Genomic DNA, 21,605 nt, shown 5'->3' on the forward strand with positions numbered 1-21,605 from the left:
ACATTAAAGAGGCCAGGTTCAGTGCCAAAGAGTATCAGGAAGCGGCAAAGAGTATCAGTTCAGCAACATCAAAGCAGGTGAAAATTAAAAACCTTCATCAAAGTCAGCAAAGCAATTAAGGCCATTTAAAAACTTATCTGGTCGGGATTAGTGCACATTAATGCCACCAAACAGCAGCAGAACCAAGTTAGAGGTAGAGGTAAAAGACAAATCACAGTTATTACAGAAAGACTACACCAAGCCACCCAGGACAGACATTAACTCAGTTTGATACAGTTGCCCTCAGCACAGCTCAAAGATATTTTCATGCATTTATTTCTGGATAAGATTAGGTTAAAGTAATCATTTTCTTTTGGACCTGCTTAGGTCAGCTGTAATAGATTAATTCTGGATAATTTTCCCTATTTATACGACCCTCTGCATTGTTAAGGGGGTTGGTTGGTTGATAATCTTCATTAGAGACTTGCACTATATCTGAGATTTTTTACTTAATCAAAGATTGCTGAAAAGCTTTGGAGGACAGACTGTCTGCTCTGTGTCTAATGGTTTGAAGAAGTGAATGTGGAATTCTTGTGTTGCAGTATGAATCAATAAGTGTTCCTTACCTCTGTTATTTCAATTTCGCATATGCTCAAGTCATTGAACAAAGGATTGGTTTAGAATTTGCTTAGCTGCACTCTATGCTCAGTTTCTGTGGCTTCTTAATGTTTTCCTCCTGATTTAGGCATAAATATGAATTCTGTTATGGCTCATGTTTGATCTATTTCACATATAAATGACTGTTATTTAGGAATTCTTAACTGCTCCTAGATAGGGCTCATTTATCCTCTTTCTGCTAACCTGAATGAGAGATTATTAATTGCCCCTCATTCCTTAGCCTTTAATCCATCTCTTTTACCTTGAATGATTGCTTCATATGCAGCTGTCTTGCTCAATAATTCCCTCTTATGACCAAGAAAACGCACTAGTAGTCCTACTCCTTGTCTCCACGCCTAATGGTTCTAAAACTTTCATGCTATCCCTTCCTCTTTACTTGAAAGCATCATCCTTCCCACCAAAATCAAAACAAAACCCCTTGAGTTCAATAGCTAGCCTAAAACCATATCAACAAAGCTAAATAATAAAGAGAGAGCCCTCTCTGATTGCAGGTGGGATAGAACCTGCAATCCAAAGATTGGTCTGTGGTTACCTCGGCCGTATCCTTTTGAGCTGACCAGAAGGACAACCTGAGTGATAACACCCCCAAAATTTTCATATCAGATTCTTGGCATAGTTGCTGGCAAAAGGACTCTCGAGTGAGTGGTTTGCGATAAAGGCGAACTCGGCGGCCATTTGTCTTGAAGGCATATCCAGAACCATCAAGAGTGATTAGAGCAAGAGTACCATTTTCATGTACCTTCTGGATTTCGTATGGTCCTAACCAACGTGTCTAGAGTTTCCAGGGAAAGTCCTGAAACCTGGAATCGTACAAAAGTGCCTAGTCTCCTTTGTGGAAGACTTTATTTTTAATGAGAGCATCATGCCATTTAGCTCGCTGCTGTTGGATAAGTGCAGTATTTTGGAGTGCAGAGAGCCTGATTTCATCGAGCTCATTGATCTGCTGCACTCGATTAATCTGTCCCTCCGTTAAATCTAAACCAACTTCCTGTGCTGTTCGCAGTGTTTGGATTTCGAATTCTATGGGAAAAATGGGTTGCTTGCCAAACACTAATTGATAAGGTGAGTAACCAGTGGTACTTCTCCATGTTGTTTTGTAAGCCCACAGTGCCTCTAGTAGTCTGGCAGCCCAATCACGTCTATGTGACGTGATTATTTTGTTAGGATTGCTTCTATTATTTTATTGCTGCTTTCTACCTGACCATTTGCCTGTGGGTGGTATGGAGTAGTGATTTTGTGCTGGACATGATAGTTTTTGAGTGTTGCAACTATTTTGTTCCCCGCAAACTGTGGTCCACCATCTGTAATTATATCTCTTGGAAGGCCATAACACACAAATATATGGAACAAGAACTGTATGACAAAATATTTTGTAGCTCTCGGCAACGCCTTTGCCTCAACCCATTTGGTGCCATATTTTGTTGCCACCAAAATATATGTTTTCTGGTTTGAGTGTGGGCTAATTGGTCCGACGAAATCAAGGACCTATCATTCGAATGGTCCAATGACTAACTGTGGATTCAAGGGCATCTCATCAGACTTACTAGGGTGTCCTGCTCTCTGGCAATTGTCACAAGCTGGGACGAATTTCTTTGCATCTTTGAAAATTGTAGGCCAATAATACCCTGTTTGCAGGACCTTTTGTCTAGTTCTGTGATCGGCGAAATGTCCACCACATGGTCCATCATGGCAGGCTTTTAAAATGTCGAAGATTTCATCCTCTCTAACGCATCCTCTGATATGCATGTCTGACTCTATGTGGAACAGGTGGCCTCCAACCCACGAGAATCGAGCACTCTTCTAAACAATCTGTTTCCGCTCATTAGGGGTTAGATGTTTCGGTAGTTTATCTACTACTAGGTAATTGGAAACATCAGCATACCAGAGTGTTTGAACAACAACAGCAAACAGATTCTCATCTAGAAATTGATCTTCAACTACTGTTGCATCGATTGGCTTTGGCATTCTTGAGAGAAAATCAGCTACAGGGTTTTCTTTTCCAGGTCGATCCTTGATTGTAATATCAAATTCCTGCAATAAAATCAACCATCTAGTTATTCTGCCATCTTTGATAGGCTTGTTTGCTAAATATTTGATGGCAGAATGATCTGTATACAAGATAACAAGGTATCCAGTAATGTAATGTCTAAATTATTGACAAGTGTAGTTTAATTCAGCAGGGGATAAATTTTTGCTAATATAATAAATTGCATATGGTTTTTTATCCTCTTCCTGCCCAAGGACTGCTCCAATGGCTGTATTTGAAGCATTAGATGATATCTGAAATGGCAAATCCCAATTTGGTCCTCGAAGGACTGGGGCTATGGACACAAGCTTCTTTAGATCCTGGAAATCACATTCACATTTCTCTGTCCAGAGAAAATCAATGTTACCAGTTAGTGCATATAGAGGTGCAGCAATATGCGAAAAATGTTCTATAAAACTCCTATAATAACCGGAAAATCCAAGAAAACTGCATACCTCCGTTTGAGTGGTAGGAGTGGGAATAAGAAAAAATATTTGGATTTTGGCTGGGTCTACCTGAATGCCTGCTACTGAAATATAGTGTCCGAGAATAAGTCCTTCAGTCATCATCATATAGCATTTTTCATGGCTTAAACAAAGCCTGGTAGCAATGTAGCGTTGTAGGACGTTTTCCAGTGTATCCAATGCTGGATCGAAATTGTCTCCATACGCTGTAAAGTCATCCATGTATACTTCAAGTCCTTCATTTATTAAGTCTGCAAAAATGCTGAGGATAGCCCTTTGGAATGTGGCAGGAGCATTGCATAAGTCAAAAGGTAGAACTCTGTAGGCAAATGTTCCCTAAGGACAAGTAAAAGTGGTTTTGTCTTGGTCTTCAGGGGCAATTTGGATCTGATTGTATCCACTGAAGCCATCCAGGAATGAAAAGCATTTCTTTCCTGCCAAAGTGTGTAATATTTGGTCGATGAATGGGAGAGGGAAGTGGTCTTTTTGTGTTGCTTTATTTAGTTCTCTGTAATCCACACCAATTCTCCATTTCCCATTCTTTTTTGGTACCACCACAAGCGGAGAGACCGATTTACTATCAGAGATAGGATAGATGAAGTTGACATCTAAAAGTTTTTGAAGTTCAACTTTTACCACATCTTTTAGATGAGGATTAAGTCTCGTCTAAGGCTGGTGAACAAGTCTCGCATCTTTTTCTATGTAAATATGGTGGGTACATAATTGAGGGTCAATTCCTTTCATATCAGGATAGTCCCATGCAAATGCTTCTTTATATTTCCTCAACAGATGGATGAGCTTCATTTCTTGTTCAGAGGTGAGGCTGGCATTAATGTTTAAGGTTTTTCCCAATTCGATTTCTACAATTTTACTATTTGCAACAGAGGTAACAGGTATCGTTTGATCATGTGTATCTTTAAGAGGATCTTCTTCTAATTCGTTATCGAATGCTGCCTCTATCATGTGACACTGTGTGTGGGATCTGGATTTAGTTTGACTAATAAATTTATTAATGGCATCGTCCTCTGTCTGATCTTCAAAATCAAGTGCCTCCTGTATAGTTAATGGAGATCTAATGTTGTCACTAAGGTATGATATAGGGTGCTTATTAGTTTTGATCATTGTGACACTTAGCTGTGCTGGAGGATATAAGGCTAAGTTCTTGATAATCGCTCCCCTCGTTATGGTCATATTGCCTTGTCGACATCCAATATAGGCATCGGCAGTTGCAAGCCAAGGTCTTCCTAAAATCAATGGGTGTCCATCGAGTCGGCTTTTGGGATTTATTACCAGAAAATCAGTCGGATATTCCTAGGAGTCAACAGATACCATGACATCATGTAGCATGCCTTCTAACCTAACCACAGATCGGTCAACCAGCTTTAACAAGGTAGAGGTGGCTTCTACAAATGTAATGCCTAGCTTTTGGCAAGCAGTAGTTATTAAGATGTTGATTGCAGCTCCTAGATCAACTAAGGCATTAGGGAAGGTTTGACCATAAATTTATACGGTGAATATTGGATTTCCTGGGTCTTCATATTTAATGGGCGTTTCTTTTTCTGATAATAAGTCAAATAGAGTGCCAACTACCTGGACTCTTGGATTATTTGCTGCATTCCTCCTTGGTTTCTTTACACACAATTCTTTGATAGTCTTTGAATATATCGGAATGTCTTGAATGGCTTCGAGGAATGGAATTTTTATGTACAAATTTTTAAATTCTCCTAGAATGTCAAAATTAGGATATTGTGTAGGTCGAGGTATGATTAATTGTTTTGGGAACGGGGGAGAGGATGTGGTTGTTTGGTTATGAGTTTCTTGTTTGTTCACATCCTCTTCTTGTGACAGATGTTCTTTGGCTAACTGATTTTTAACATGGGTTGTCTTTTCTCCCTCAGTTTCAATAATACGCCCAGATCTTAACTGAAGATCATTACACTCCCTCAGATCAGCTCCTATTTCTGATGTTTCTATTATTTGGACAGATTGGACCGATCTGTTATTTGGATTGGGGTTGGGTTGGGCTGGGAGTTGCGGTATCAGATTAGACTGGGGATTTTTTTGTAAGGCTGGCAGTGCAGGTTAAGGGAGCGACATGGTTCCTACTGGCTGATGCATCGGTCTTTGCCAGTTTTTCTGCCAGGCTAAACTTTGTGAAGTAGGCGAAGTCCATTGTGGTGGGTATGTGTTACTTTGCCAATATGGTGGAGTATAGGGAAAATTCAGTCAACCAGATGGGCTTTCCCGATTCAGCCATGGTGTTGATGAAGGAAACGATTGAGGTGACCAGTTTGGGGGCGGGGGTTGGGATTGACTTTGCCACATATTATATTGTTGAGCATTATACTGCGGAGACTAAAAAGAAAAGGTTGGGTCCGAAAACATACCAGATTGTCGCGGCTGCCACCGACAGCGCTGGTTAAGCAAATATACCAATTCTGGCTCTTCTTCTTCTTCCTTATATACTGCTTTTAATCCAGGAAGTGAGGGACAGCTTTCCATAAGGTGATCTTTTGTGCAAATGGCACATGTTCGGACTGCATCTAGTGGACACTCCTTATGGCTATGTTTCTTCTTGCATCGTGGACAGAAGATTGCCAAATTCTATTCTGCCTCCATTTGCTTCTGCTTGGCCTGCATAACATAAAGTTGTGTAGTTAGCATCCCTAGTATATCAGTTTTAAAATTTTCCAATAGATTTCCAATTTCTGCAAGAGTTACTCCTTCTGTCGAAATTTTATTATCTCTTGGAAACCGATCATGTTCTGCCGGTTTCAATCTTGTGCTGCCTCTCGAACTCCTGATACATAAGTCAATAATGTCAGCAAAATTTTCCTGATAAGTATCTCCTTTTCTCATAATATTTAATGTTTCGATCCATTGTTCCTTCATGCCCCTAATTAATGCTATTTTTAACACATTATCAGGTAAAGATAGTGATGCATAAGGAGATCTTTGAATATTATACTGAAAACGTTCCACATACTCCTCTAATGTTTCATTTGGTCTAGCTACCATCTGGAATATTTCATCCTTTAGTTCTCTAGACCTGCAATAGTCCTGATATTTCTTTAGAAAAGATTCTTTCATTTGATCCCAGTTATTTATAACCCCACCACCTAATCCCATAAACCATCTTAAGGCAGCCCCTTTTAATGTAGAGGGAAATAATTTTAGTTTCTGGGGGTCGGTGGTGTAATCATATCCCCTACACAACACATCGAATTCAAATAGAAATGCATCTGGATCTTCGGATGTAAGACCGTGGAATGTAGGGATATGTTGAAGAGGTATTGCTTTCATGGGCGCATTTGCTGTAGTATCCACTATGGGGTATTGCAATGTAGAGGTTTGGGTGTTTGGCTAGTTTTGAGCCATTTGGGAAAATCTATGCTAATAACCTTTTGGGATATCTAGGAGGGTATTCCTAGGTTGAGAAGGAATGGCTTTAACAGAAATGGTTTTAATAACAATTCCTCTGTCTGGGATAATGAGAGTGCCTAATGTCTGAGGAGATTGAGTTTCTTCAACAATGATTTTTGCAGCACTTCCCTTGTCTGGGCTGCTTAATGGCTGAGTTGTCCCAGGAGGAGACCTTGGTTCCTCAGTTTCCCCTTTTTCTCCTCCTCCTTCACAAAGATTGCTGAAATTCCCTTCTTGGAATAGTTCTGGAGTAGAATTTTCAATTTCTTGAAAGTCCTAGTCTTCAGTTTGACTATGCACCTCAGCAAAGGCTACAGATGGTGATCCTGTGGCCTGAATGGAACTAGTAGGCTATCTAGAAATAACTTTTCTGGGTCCTACTGAAGGCTGAGATTCTTCTTTCTTGAAGATTTCATCTATGAAGGTTGATCGGCCAAGGGTCACTAGCCCCTTAGCTTCTTCTTGCTTGGGTAGAGGTTTGGAATTCTTTTCTGGCTTTTTCTGCTTAGTCATGCACACAAATCAACTGCTAGATTCTACCCAAACAAAATAACATCAAATCCATAGGAAAGCGGGTAGGGGAGCAGGGCTGCTACATGCTCCACACGTAGGTTCTTACCTTCTGTTTTTAAAACCCAATTCTTCCCTAACAGGTTCTTACACTACTCCGAAAAAAAGCAAATGGCTACACTCTTTCCTCGGCAATGGCGCCAAAATGTGGAGCTATAAAAAGAGTCTCTTTCACCTCTAATTACCTCACATTAGTTGTCAATCCAGGAACGATTTGTTATTTCAAAGAGTGTCTTAGTCTGAGGCTATCATTTGCCATAGTAATGCTAGTAGTACAGTGTTCAGAAATACAAGAGTAAATGGATGCTTGTTTATAACAAACTACTTCAAAATATTAAACTACACATTCAGAAAACTAAGCAAGTTATCAGCAAGGGTTCAGTAGCAGTAACTCATCCCTTTTTAAACTGATGGAACTAAGGTATATCAGAGAACATATCGTGGATCTGGGAGCCAGGCAGTAAATGTCAGTGCTCACTACAACCCTGGATTGTTCTTCACACCAAAATAATAAAGGATAGGAAATGGAACGACAGATAAGAAATGGAACAGCGAAATAAGAAATAGAACAACAAATCTAAAATGGAACAACAAATCTGAAATAGAACAGCAAACAGGAAACTGTAACAGCAACTAAGTCTAGCAAGAAGTAACACCTTAGTCTACAAGATCAAATGCACGAATCGTGACCTACAGGAATCAAATGGAAATCCTTCACTCTGAAGGACGAATTGAACAACACACCAAAATTGAACAGGTCTGATTAATGATGAATTATAGAACAACACTTCAAAACCATATATGCACACGACACACCTTAATAGTAAGCTGATCTCGGTAAACCAATTATCACTCTTAGTTATAAAATATTACGACTGTGTTTCAAAATGGAAAAACAACGTCTATAGATCCAACAATCGCAAAGAACATAATCGTTAAGGTGAATTATGTAATATCAATGAATAAGTGTACAGCACAAAGGCTCTGTAATTGAACATCAACAATATTCTGTAAAGACTGACAGTATTATATCAACACTTAGAAGAACAGTGATATGTTGCTGAGTCAATGCAATAGTTCTGTCTTAGTAAAGTAAATATAACAGAGCATGTGATGTAAGCTAACAAAACACATCAGATTACCAAATAATGCTGATAAGCAAACCACGCATAAACCAAACGTAATAGTACAGGAGCAAGTGTCCTCCAGGGTCGAGCCCTTAACCTCCACGGGTACACCGCTTGAAGTTATTCCAGACTCACGGATGAAATAGCAACCGAGTTTTTATTAATGCATAAAATGGAATTACAGTAGATCAGTTCTCAATGAGACTTGATGATCAAGGTTTCAATCTTCAGAGAAATTGCATAAAACATAAGGATTCGACCCTCTCGAGCTAACAGTGCTGCCCCTTTTATAATGATGAAGGCGGAGATGTCTACGTGCAAAAATAGTTAAAGCAGTAAAGTAAACATAACAGAGCATGTGATGTAAGCTAACAAAACACATCACGTTACCAAATAATGCTGATAAGCAAACCATGCATAAACCAAACGTAATAGTACAGGAGCAAGTGTCCTCCAGGGCCGGGCCCTTAGCCTCCAAGGGTACACCGCTTGAAGTTATTCCAGACTCAGGGATGAAATAGCAACCGAGTTTTTATTAATCCATAAAATGGAATTATAGTAGATCAGTTCTCAACGAGACTCGATGATCAAAGTTTCGATCTTCAAAGAAATTACATAAAACATAAGGTTTCGACCCTATCGAGCTAACAGTGCTGCCCCTTTTATAATGATGAAGGCGTAGATGTCTACGTGCAAAAATAGTTAAAGCAGTGATCCCTCAGGATCAAAGGATCCTAAAGGATTCGCCGAACTGTTAGTTCTCAGTTATCTCTTTTCCTTCTTGTGCCGAGCCGACATCTACACTTCCTTTCCAGGGCTGATTCACTTTGATCTGTGTTGCGTTTTTTGCATACAGTTCCCCGTCAAAGGGACAACAGTTAACCCGACCTTGTTCTTTCCTTCAGCACAACAGTCTTTTGTTTTCCCTCCTTTCTGCATAAGAAAATGACAATTGTCAGCGTTTCCACTTTGCACATTAATCTCACAAGTTTCATTACAATTCCTTATCATTTTCCTAGTTCATGATGCAAAAGGTTTGTAAGTTCTAATGAAAAGATGCTAAAATAATTACCAAAAACATACCTTCTTTAGTACTCCACACAACCCTTTCCCTCAACAAAGGTATATAGTTGACCAATGTTGGAAATAATACTGAGAGGGGGGGTGAATCAGTATTATCAGATCAATAAAACCTTTTCAATTTCATACTCAGAAACATATACGCGACTTCAGTTAAGTTAACCCGCGTGTACACGCGACTGTGTCTACTCACTCAGAGGTTGGTACAGATGCTCAGAAGTTGGTACAGGTGATGGCAACTTACTCAGAAGACAGATCCTAGTACAGCTTGCCAAGGAAGTTCATACACGCAGGTTTGTTAAGCCCAAGTCGCGTGTACACGCAGGTTGGCTTCAGAAAAAGCGCGTGTATGTGGAAAAGTACCTTTGGTCCATGGCGGTTAGTCCTTGGAAGTTGTGCCTATGGTTTCGGACCATTGTGTCTCGACGGGCGTGTCGATCCCTAGTTTTGAAGTTGATGGTATTGTGTTTCTATGGTTTTGGCTCTTGGTATTGAACAAGGCCTAAGGCTATATAAGGAGAAGATCACTAGGCAAAGTGTAAGTGTGTGGGTGTCTGACGCAGTGAGAGGATCTGGTATTGCTGGTTATCTGTTCAGGACGCTTGACAAGGGTCGGATCTGACAGCAAAGGCAGAAGTAATCATTTCTAGATCTGCACGCGGGTTGCCTTTGGAGAAAGCGCGTATACCCTGCTGCAATTTGTCTCTTTCTTCTTTAATGAGAACTTCTTTTACAATGTACTGGTGCAATCCTTTACCAGCACGCAGGCTACAACCTGCAGAGGGCTACAACCCTCTTAGCTCTTGTACTGGCTGATATGTTTACCAGTACGTAGGTGCCGGCCTACGATCTACCCGGGACCACGTTTCATACATTTTCATACTGGATCCATAAGACAATCATCTTTGTAGTACAACCTGCATCATCAATCACTGAAACACCCAATTCTGAATCACTGTAACCCTGTCAACAATAATCAGACAATCATAGCAACAACCAGATCCAGCTCCATATTCAAATATCATACTTCACATAGTATACGCTACTTGGATGAACCCAACCTGCGTGTATACGCTCTTTTACCAAAACCAACTCGCGTACAGATCTATAAATTCAACCTTAAAACTCTGCAGCTATATCAGACATCAAAACATACCCAGATCATAATAATAAACATGCGTCAGTAGATCTAGTCTATCCAGAGTCAAACCATATGAAGATAATCATTCCAAGCCTTGAGATCTCATTCCATCATTCATCATCGTCCACATGGGTGAAACCTTGGTTCAGATCACCAACCCATAACCAGCACTTGGATCACACACTTTCTCAGATCTTCATCACTCACCCTTACTTCCTTTGGCCTAGTGATCTTCTCCTTATATAGCCTTAGGCCTTGCTCAATACCAAGAGCCAAAACCATAGTAACACAATACCATCAACCTCGAAACTAGGGATCGACACGTCCGTCGAGACACCATGGTCCAAAACCATAGGCACAACTTCCAAGGACTAACTGCCACTGACCAAAGGTACGTTTTCACATGTACGCGCTTTTACTGAAGCCAACCTGCGTGTACACGCTGATTCTCCTTGCTGAACCTGCGTATATCTCTTTCTTGTCCTGCTGTACTGAGATCTGTCCACTAGTTAAGTTGCCATCACCTGTACCAGTCTCTGAGCATCTGTACCAACCTCTGAGTGAGTTGCCATCAAGGACAACACTTGAATCATAATGCCAACAATCTCCCCCTTTGGACTTGATGGCAACCACCACACCAAGTCACTCTCCCCCTTTGACATCAAGGGCAAAGGGCGGACCAAGATATTCTCTTCTTTGGTATACCTTCTGCTGTCCATACTCCCCCTGAGTACTTGCTGAAATCTCCAACTGTGCTCCCCCTTTGTGTATGCCAAAGTGTACCAATCTATCCATCCTGCTCTTGCTGAATTGTGCTGTTCATGCTCCCCTTAACTGTAGGCAAGATCTGCAAAAGATGTTCTTCAAGAAGAACAAGGACTTATACATCATAGAAGACCTTCCTATCACCAAAAGACTCAACATACATTCATCATTCATCCCAGGCATAGTGGGGAAACCAACATAGGCCGTTACATGACCTTGACACCATAAAAGGAGATATCACAAGAGATACATGACATAGAGACGAAATATCTAGACCAAGACTTATGAAAGCCACCAACAGCATCATGATCTGTACCATAAGCATCAGCCTGCAATACCATAGTAAGATGTATCATTTAGCTTCATAGACTTTATCAACAACTTCTAACCATAATGCCAACAATGCATTATTTGAAGAATATTCTCCCCCTGAGTGTGAGTCAACCATGTCTGAACCATTTCCTGAGTCTGTTCTGCTCCCCCTGAGCCTGAGCCAACCATGACTGAACCTGGGTCTGTTCTGCTGCCCCTTCTCCATATACGCGACTTTGCAGCCTGTAACTCGCGTATATACGCGTCTTTCCTTCATGAAACTTGCGTATGATAATTAGAACACTGAAGTTCTATACCTTCAGCTCCCCCTGGGTTTGTTATGTCTGTGCTGTGCTGAGTACCCTGTGCTGTGCCATATTTTTCTGACTGAACTTCCTTTTTCTTCCATATCTTCAAGCATGTTGATGATTTCTTCTTATCATGAGCTTTGTTCCTGCAATCTCTTGCTTTATGTCCAAACTTGTTACATGCATAGCATCTTACATGTTTCATATTCCTCTTGTAGCAATCAGCAGCTTTGTGGCCAAACATATTGCAAGAAAAGCAATATCCATTAAAGTATCTTGAATGTGATGATCTTTCTGCATGATGGTCTTGAAACCTTCTTCTTCTACATATGGCTGCAACATGTCCAAGATTATGACATACATAACATTCAACATTATTCAGTGGAGGAAATAATCGTCTATCACGTCCATAGTTAGGAGTAGAGAATCTTCCTTGAGGAATTTCTTTCCTTGGTTGTTCCTTTTTGGGCATTTCAGATTTCACATTAGAGTTTCTTGCCTCACCTTGTGAACTAGATTCACCTTCAACATATTCATGAAAACCAAGACCAGTCTTGATAGCAGGAGATCTTTGACTACTAAGAATATCATCCAAGACTTTAGAGCTATCTTGAAATCGTAAAAGCTTATCCTTTTCTTCTAATTTGCTTTTCAAGATATTTACCTCAACTTGATGTTGTTCTTCTTTTTCAAGACATTGCTTCTTCAAGGTCTCTTCAACTTTCCTTCCTTCATCCAACTGATGCCTTAGTTTGAGGATCTCGTTTTCTTGTTCTTTATTCAGTGCTAGCAGCATTTCTCGAACTCTGGAGGCACATTCCAACTGTTCTTCTAATCTGATGATTTCTTCTTTGAGGGCATTCTCCCTTTTGCTAGGTAGATCTTGTTGATCTATGATTTGATTTGACGCTTCATTTGCTTGTCCATCTTCAATCTGAGGTGCTTCAGGATCTGAATACTTGCTTCCACACAACGACAGGTTGTCATTGTTCTTTTGAGCTGTCTTCTTCTTCTGACGTGCTTTCTTCCCCATTGTTCTACGAATCTCCTTCAAGCGATCAAGCTTCTCTGAAGGACCTGCTCCGATACCAATTGTTGGAAATAATACTGAGAGGGGGGGTGAATCAGTATTATCAGATCAATAAAACCTTTTCAATTTCATACTCAGAAACATATACGCGACTTCAGTTAAGTTAACCCGCGTGTACACGCGACTGTGTCTAATGCAACTAGCGTATATCAGAGATCTTATGATTCAGTTAATCTTATCTTCAGTAAATGCATCAGAACATTATTAAGCATATTAACAGTAAACAGGTGCAGTATAACAGAACAGATCATCACACAAAAGCCACACACATGAACACCATGATATAAGGTGGAAACCCAATGTGGGTGAAAACCACCTGCTGCAATTTGTCTCTTTCTTCTTTAATGAGAACTTCTTTTACAATGTACTGGTGCAGTCCTTTACCAGCACGCAGGCTACAACCTGCAGAGGGCTACAACCCTCTTAGCTCTTGTACTGGCTGATATGTTTACCAGTACGTAGGTGCCGGCCTACGATCTACCCGGGACCACGTTTCATACATTTTCATACTGGATCCATAAGACAATCATCTTTGTAGTACAACCTGCATCATCAATCACTGAAACACCCAATTCTGAATCACTGTAACCCTGTCAACAATAATCAGACAATCATAGCAACAACCAGATCCAGCTCCATATTCAAATATCATACTTCACATAGTATACGCTACTTGGATGAACCCAACCTGCGTGTATACGCTCTTTTACCAAAACCAACTCGCGTACAGATCTATAAATTCAACCTTAAAACTCTGCAGCTATATCAGACATCAAAACATACCCAGATCATAATAATAAACATGCATCAGTAGATCTAGTCTATCCAGAGTCAAACCATATGAAGATAATCATTCCAAGCCTTGAGATCTCATTCCATCATTCATCATCGTCCACATGGGTGAAACCTTGGTTCAGATCACCAACCCATAACCAGCACTTGGATCACACACTTTCTCAGATCTTCATCACTCACCCTTACTTCCTTTGGCCTAGTGATCTTCTCCTTATATAGCCTTAGGCCTTGCTCAATACCAAGAGCCAAAACCATAGTAACACAATACCATCAACCTCGAAACTAGGGATCGACACGTCCGTCGAGACACCATGGTCCAAAACCATAGGCACAACTTCCAAGGACTAACTGCCACTGACCAAAGGTACGTTTTCACATGTACGCGCTTTTACTAAAGCCAACCTGCGTGTACACGCTGATTCTCCTTGCTGAACCTGCGTATATCTCTTTCTTGTCCTGCTGTACTGAGATCTGTCCACTAGTTAAGTTGCCATCACCTGTACCAGTCTCTGAGCATCTGTACCAACCTCTGAGTGAGTTTCCATCAAGGACAACACTTGAATCATAATGCCAACAACCAATCTCCACAAGGTCTGGATGCTCAACCAGCTCCTGCATCTGGTCAACGCGATTATCAGATTCTCATGATGAACTCTGATGAGGTAAACAACAAATAAGTCAACCTCCAATCTCGATCACTTTAGTATGAAAATCCACCTACTAAGTATACCACTAAGTCCCAACCCAAAGTGTCTACCGAGCCTCTATCGACACCCAGTGGTACCTTATATATCCCTGAACCTAAGTTTGAGGCTACACCCAAAATCTCCAAAGGTCCGTTACATCGAAATGTTTCTTCTGCCAAAGCTAACCGTACATATAGCATAGTAGATGACTTGGCGTAGTCTCCTACTACCATGTTAACGTTGGATTATCTCCAGACTTACCCATCACACTGAAAGACTCTACTATCTTCTCTAGGAATTTTAGATTCTCAAGACAATCAGATGATTGTCTTCCATGTTGACAAGTTGGATAATCCTCCTTTACCTTCATTCATTTCTTTCCAAATTCCAGTCTCCATTTGAAATTCCACTATCTAGTAGTCTATCATTGAAAAAGGTGCATCCCCCTGTGTGATGGCCATGAGTGTTTGGAAACAAGTTGGTTCCCCTGATCTATCCCCATCCACCATTACTTTACGTGCATAGGATGGTCATCCTTCACAGCCCCTTGGCATATATCACAACTGCCCAGTCAGAGTTGTTGACAAGATCATCTATATTGACATTGAAGTCATCAATGCTCCCCTTGACTATAACATCCTTTTCGGTCATATTTATACTTATTCCATGTCATTTTTCATGTCTGTGGTTCACCATAATATTTTCTTTCCACATAATGGAAAGATCATCATTGTCAATTAGTTGATGTATTACGATGCAAAAGCCCAGTCTTTGCCTCAGAATAACATTTCATTCGTGGCTGACAAGAGGACTATCTTGTCTGTTTCTCTTGTAGTATATAAAAATTACTCTTCCTTGGTGCTTATTATGGCCCACCACCTACTCCTTCTGAGCCTAGCTCATCAAGCATTTGCATGCTCCAAAGCATCGTGGGCCACCGTAAAATGATGTACTATGTTTGCACAACAATCTACACCTTCACAACCTGCTATGCCTAACTCAAATACACCTAATGGTACAACTCCTTAAGGACCACCTGCTTTTCTTGGTGTCTCTCCTAATCCTTTTGCACCGGGATCCATTCCCCCAACCCTTAACCATGCGGGAGTTGTTCCTCTAGGTCATTGCCCTTTTGGTCAGATACCATTCTTGTTTCCACCTTCTGCAATTTATTCTACTCCTATCATGGCTACATTGAGTCTGCCAAATATTACCCTAGGGATCCCAGTCTCATACATTGATCGCCCTAAAAAAACTCCATCTCATCAGTAGAAACCTTACACTACTTTGACTGTGGTCCAACTAGTCATTCCAACCGCGATGTTTTCCAGCTCCACAACAACCTCAGTAGGAACCCACTCTTGTTGTGGAAGCATCTAGCAAGTGTAGAAAAGCCTGAAAGAAAGGATATCAAGACAAGGCTCCCACAACAACTCCAGCTGCCCCTAAGCCCCCAAAGCCTCTTCTTCCTTATGCTTTGTGTGATGTTGTCAGTCATGCCACCAATAATTGTCTTAAACTCCATCACATTAAATAGGTTGTCACTGATACCTTTATCGAGCCTAACATCCCCAAGGTCCAAGTAATCTTTCCTGAATTTGCTAAGAGAATCGTTAATTACACACAAACCACCCTTGCATGTTGTGTGAAAACTACAACCATTATTCTCATCACTGTCCCCGTCCTGAATATTTTCACGATACAATTCAAATACTTCAGGAAATAGAGGCCACTCGTAGTGAACCCCCTTATCTAAGGAGTATGGTCCCACCCCTATTCTAAAACAGGAGGTCTCCCAACCACCCATCATGAAACCTCCACCTGATGTTAAGGTGACGTAAAGTTCTACTCCTATCCTCTACCTATCATCATTCATGAGATCACTCCCTAATAACTCCATAGATATCTCCTCTCATTATTCTATTGAATCTCCTTCAGCAGACACATCAATCTCAACATTAGTATATGTTCCCTCTACTAGTCATATGTCTCCTAATCATGGCGATGCGTATGTGAAACTCGTTTCTTATGAAGATGCTTCAAATAGTTCTTCCTCATCATGTGGTATTTCTTTCTCTCGTCCGCCCATCTTTCACTCTGATGAAGACATCATGGAAGCCATGACTACTCCTGATGACCCTTGGGATGATATGCACCATTGTGCGTACTTCCTCCCACAGTAGACCCATGACCAATATGTTGTGGAATCCAAAGACTTCATTCATGGTGAAGTCGACTAGTTCAAAAATCCCATTCCTGTGATTGATGCTTTCGAAGAAGGGAATATGTCCAACATTTACTACACCATAAAGATCAACATTTTAGATAAACCAGGGGTTGAAGAAAACATTTTCTTAGGGGCACATTGCACCCTAGAAGAAATTGAGGCTTACACTAAGCTCTTCAAGCAATTTCGTGATGTTTTCACCTAGTCCTACTATGAAATTTCCAGACCTGATCTCGCCATTGTCGAACATCATATTGATACTTGGCCCGATGCCACACAATTATGTCAAAAGAAATGACCTATTCACCCTTCCAAGCACGACGCCATCAAAGATGAAATTGATAAGCTCAAGAAGGTGAGCTTCATTTATCCCATCAAATACACCACATGGGTGTTCATTCTAGTTCTTGTTCTTAAAAAAAAAGGCACCATCTGTGTCTGCATCGACTTTCATGATCTGGAAAAAGATTGTCCCAAAGAAAAATTTCCCACACCTTTCATTCACCAGGTCATTGATGAGTGTGCGGGGCATGAGATTCTTTCCTTCATGGATGGATTCTCCGAGTACAATTAGATTCGTATCCGTGATGTTGATTAGTTAAAAACTACCTTCACGAGTCCATGGGGAACCTTTGCATACAAGGTCATGCCATTTGGCTTAAATAATATTGGTGCCACTTTTCAGTGGGCCATGTCCTATTGCTTTCATGACTTGATCCACATTATCCTTATGTATGTTGATGACCTCACTGCTCGTTCTAGAATGTGGTTACAACACCTCCATGATTTGTGCATAGTATTCTTACGATGTCTCAAGTATATCATTCGCCTTAATCCTCTAAAGTGTGTGTTTTGTGTCCTTGCCGACCATTTATTGGGCTTCATCATTTCCATGGACAATGTTACTCTTGATACTCTAAAAGTTCAAGAAATCCTTGAACTTCCCCTTCCTCATAGCCTCCGCTAGCTACAAAGCCTTCAAGGTAAGGCTAAATTCCTTTGTCAGTTCATCCCTGATTATGCCACAACGACTCATGGGTTCCTCAGACTCCTTAGATCTAGCATTCCATTTGTATGGGATGTCGAAGCTCAATAGTTTTTCGATGCCCTAAAACATGCTCTAACTTCGGCTCCCTTGATTAGTCCACCGAACTTTGAAAGGGATTTCATCCTATACATCTCTGCATCAACCTATTTGGTTGTTGGGGTCCTAATATGGGAAGATATAGTAGCAGTCAAACATGTCATGTATTATGTCAGTAAGAACCTCAATGGACCCCTTGTGTAGTGACGACAATTCTTTAGACCAACCCCCCCCCGCCGCTAAGAGGGGGATTGAGGGCAACGCCCCTAAAGCTAAAAATAGATGTAAAATTGCCTTGTAAAATGTTGTAATTTCATAGTCAATTTGGGCCATTCATTAGGCGAAAATCTGACGGTAGAAGTTATGTTTAATTTAGGTTTTTTTCACTAGAAGGAAACCTCTTGCTATATATGAGGCAATTTTATTGAAACTATGTGGAGGTGTATTCTGAGCTGGAAAGAAAGAAGAGATTGCGTGAGAGTAAAGAGGGAATTACAACGAATCTACTGTAGGTTGTATCTCTTCATTCGTTGAATAATATAAAAGGAAGGAGTAGATGTTTCTTCATGGATGTAGCCCAAATTGGGTGAACCACGTATATCTGTGTCTCTCTTATTTTATGTGTTTTCTATGTTTATATTTCTGCAATATTTTATGTGTTCCATTTCTCTGTAATATATAATTTTCTAACAGATCTCATGGATGAACACTTGTTCGCTATATCTTCTAATGACCCATGGTATGGTGAAATCCTCACATACCTACAAACCCAGAAATTCATCCACCATATTAATCATGATGCTCAACGATGAATTCGACATCAAGTCCCCCACTACCTCCTCATCGGTGATGATCTCTATCGTCACGGTGTCGACACTATCCTTCATCGTTGTCTCACCCATCCTAAAGCTGAGAAGGTGGTCAATGCCTGCCACAGTGGCACTTGTGGTGGCCACCTCTCTAGAATGGCCACTTCTCAGAAAATCATGCGTTCTGGGTATTTTTGGCCTTCTCTCTTCAGTGACTACATTACGGTAGTCAAACGGTATCCCAATTTTCACTTATACGCCCCATGGTGAGAGCTCCACCTAATCCCTCCATCCAGTTGTCATAGTCGGTCCTTTCTATAAATGGGATATTGACTTTATGGAGCATCAAACCCCATCCACTAATAACCACAAGTGTATTATCGTGGTTATTGACTATTTTACCAAATGGGTTGAAGCCATGCCAATGTTCACTAATACCTCGACTACTATTTCCCTCTTCTTTTTTAACCATGTTATCACTCGATTTGGGGTTCCGAAATAATTGGTCTCTGACCATGGTTTAAACTTTGAAGATGACAGATGGCATGATCTATCCTCTATATTGGGATTTCAACACTAATATTCATCATCTTATTATCCCCAAGGCAATGGCCAAGTTGAAGTTGTCAACAAGATCCTTAAGACTATGCTTTAGCAGACAGTGAATAATCATAAGACTAAATGGAATTTAATGCTCTTCCCTACACTGTGGGACTACATAACTTCTGTCATGACCACCACTGGGTAACTCCTTTCCATATTATTTTTGGAGAGGAGGCAATTTTACCAATCAAGTGTGAAATTCATTCACTTCACCTTGCCATCGAACTCCTCCCATACACCCAACCTTTAGGGCAACAACTCATCATGCTTGAGCACACTTCCGAAGACTGTCGTGCTGCACTAAAAACCAATAAAGTGGAAAATAAATGTACCAAATCTTAGTATGACCGCAAAGTCCACTGTCGTACCTTCCATGAGGGTGATCTTGTTCTTTTGTATGACCAAGCTCATGATGTCATGGGACGTGGAAAGTTTGAACCTTTATGGCTAGGTACTTATATCATCAATAAGTGTTTGGGCAAAGGGGAATACCTCTTGGAGGATCTAGAAGGCTAAATCCTTCCTAATTCTCATAATGCACTCTACCTTAAGAAGTTTTACCCATAGTATTTCCCATTGAAGTGCGTGTATCTCATTCTTTCTTCTTGCATTTAGGTTTCTTGCATACCCCACTTTCTTTCACATTCTCATCTTGCGTCTTTCAGATGGATCTATCATCCACACCTTCTATCAATTTTTCTGATGCTGTGAATCGCTTCACCAGGAATCTTTCCTCAGCAGCTTGGGCCATTTTTACCCTCACGCATTCGTTAGTCCATTCCAATGGTGTTTGCATTGGATCTTCCACCAATAACTAGGTTGAATATGATGCAGTGATAAGTTTGTTAGTTTATGCCCCTGATCATCACATCCTTCACCTTCATATTTGTTTCAATTCCTTGCTACTTGTCATGCAATTGAATGGCATTTATCATGTGCATAATCGTGTCCTCTTTATAAAATATCTACGAGTTAATCTTTTGATGCATGAATTTGAATCCATTTAATTCAGTCATGTACCTAGAGCCCAAAATAACTATGTCAATACCATTTCTAATAACATTGTAAATTGGAATTTATCATGTGTAAGAAGACATCCATAAAACAAATGCTGAACCACATTCATCACACAAAAATAATGCACAATCATATATATGTATCGTCATACAAGTGTTTTGAGTCCTTAAATATAAATTCATCTAACATGCCGACTAGCATGTTATCAAAAAACCAAAAATGGGTACCCACATGTCCCTATGCCTAATCACTATCATCTGGAGATCCCCAAGCCAACAGCTCCACCACACCAGCCCATAGATCCCGTATGGCCTCACCAACCATCACAAGGTACAACGTGATTCCCCCTTACTCTAGGGGAATACATGTGCACTCATCTATATATCGATCATATAGATCATGCCATCCACACTCTATCACCCCGGTCAGTAGTATGTCATATCTGCATCAGTGGTCCTCTAGCAGAGCTCTGTCATCTAGCCTTTGTCGTGATGAAGTTCCACCCTGATCTGTAGCCCCAGGTCCTGCAACTCGTCCTACATATTCTTCCGACCTCACCGGTACTATATATGCATTCCACAAAGTTTAGAAATCAGTACCATATACACATATTTCGTAAACTATCAATGCACCAAATATATAGCATCTTTAACTTACCATCTGCGCCCCATGCTCGTCCTAGTGGAAGCGGGAAGTCAATATCCCCCTGATAGTTCGTGTCACTGTATGGATAGTCATCTATGTATAGTGGCATCTAGTCCCAATGAGAAAAAAACTCAGTTCGAAACACTTGTCCAACTCCCCCTTAACATCCTCATCTTAGTAGCTGCCCCTAGCGACGCATCCTCGGTTCCTGTCATCCCCCATCACAGATATAAACATGATTTCATATAGTGGGGATCTTCTCAAAGAAGAGTGAGCATAAGAGTATCCCAAACAAACAACTATGATTGGTTCCCCGTCTGCATAATTTTAACTCTCGTTTCATCGATGACAACAACATTTGGGCCCATCCATAGTAGAACCCTCCCAAAACACTCTCCACCAACATCATCATCCCTCCTCTGATATGGTGGAAGGCATGGCTACCACAAATTTGTAGCACCGTTGTGGATATAGATTGTGTCTCCAATCTCTCCATGTCATCGATTCGAATAGTCTTACCAGTCGCATGACTACCTCATCTACAATGACACTCAACAAACTCCTCAATATGCCTCCCACGAGGCAGCACTAGATGTATCTCCCCTTCCACTGCCAAAGGGGGTAGTCCAGTCAAAAAAATATATATCCTAGAACATGAGCTCGATCTGGTGCCCTTGCACTACAAAAGTCTCCCGATGTGGATCCCAATATCTCACTATCCTCGATAGTAAGGGCTCACCAGCCCTCATGAGTGGGTTCTTTAAGAACTTTAACAC

This window comes from Pinus tabuliformis, chromosome 2_2 (genome assembly GCF_031772625.1).
Source record: "Pinus tabuliformis cultivar Carrire ecotype Pingquan chromosome 2_2, CPIR1, whole genome shotgun sequence".
In the NCBI taxonomy this organism is placed as follows: domain Eukaryota; kingdom Viridiplantae; phylum Streptophyta; class Pinopsida; order Pinales; family Pinaceae; genus Pinus; species Pinus tabuliformis.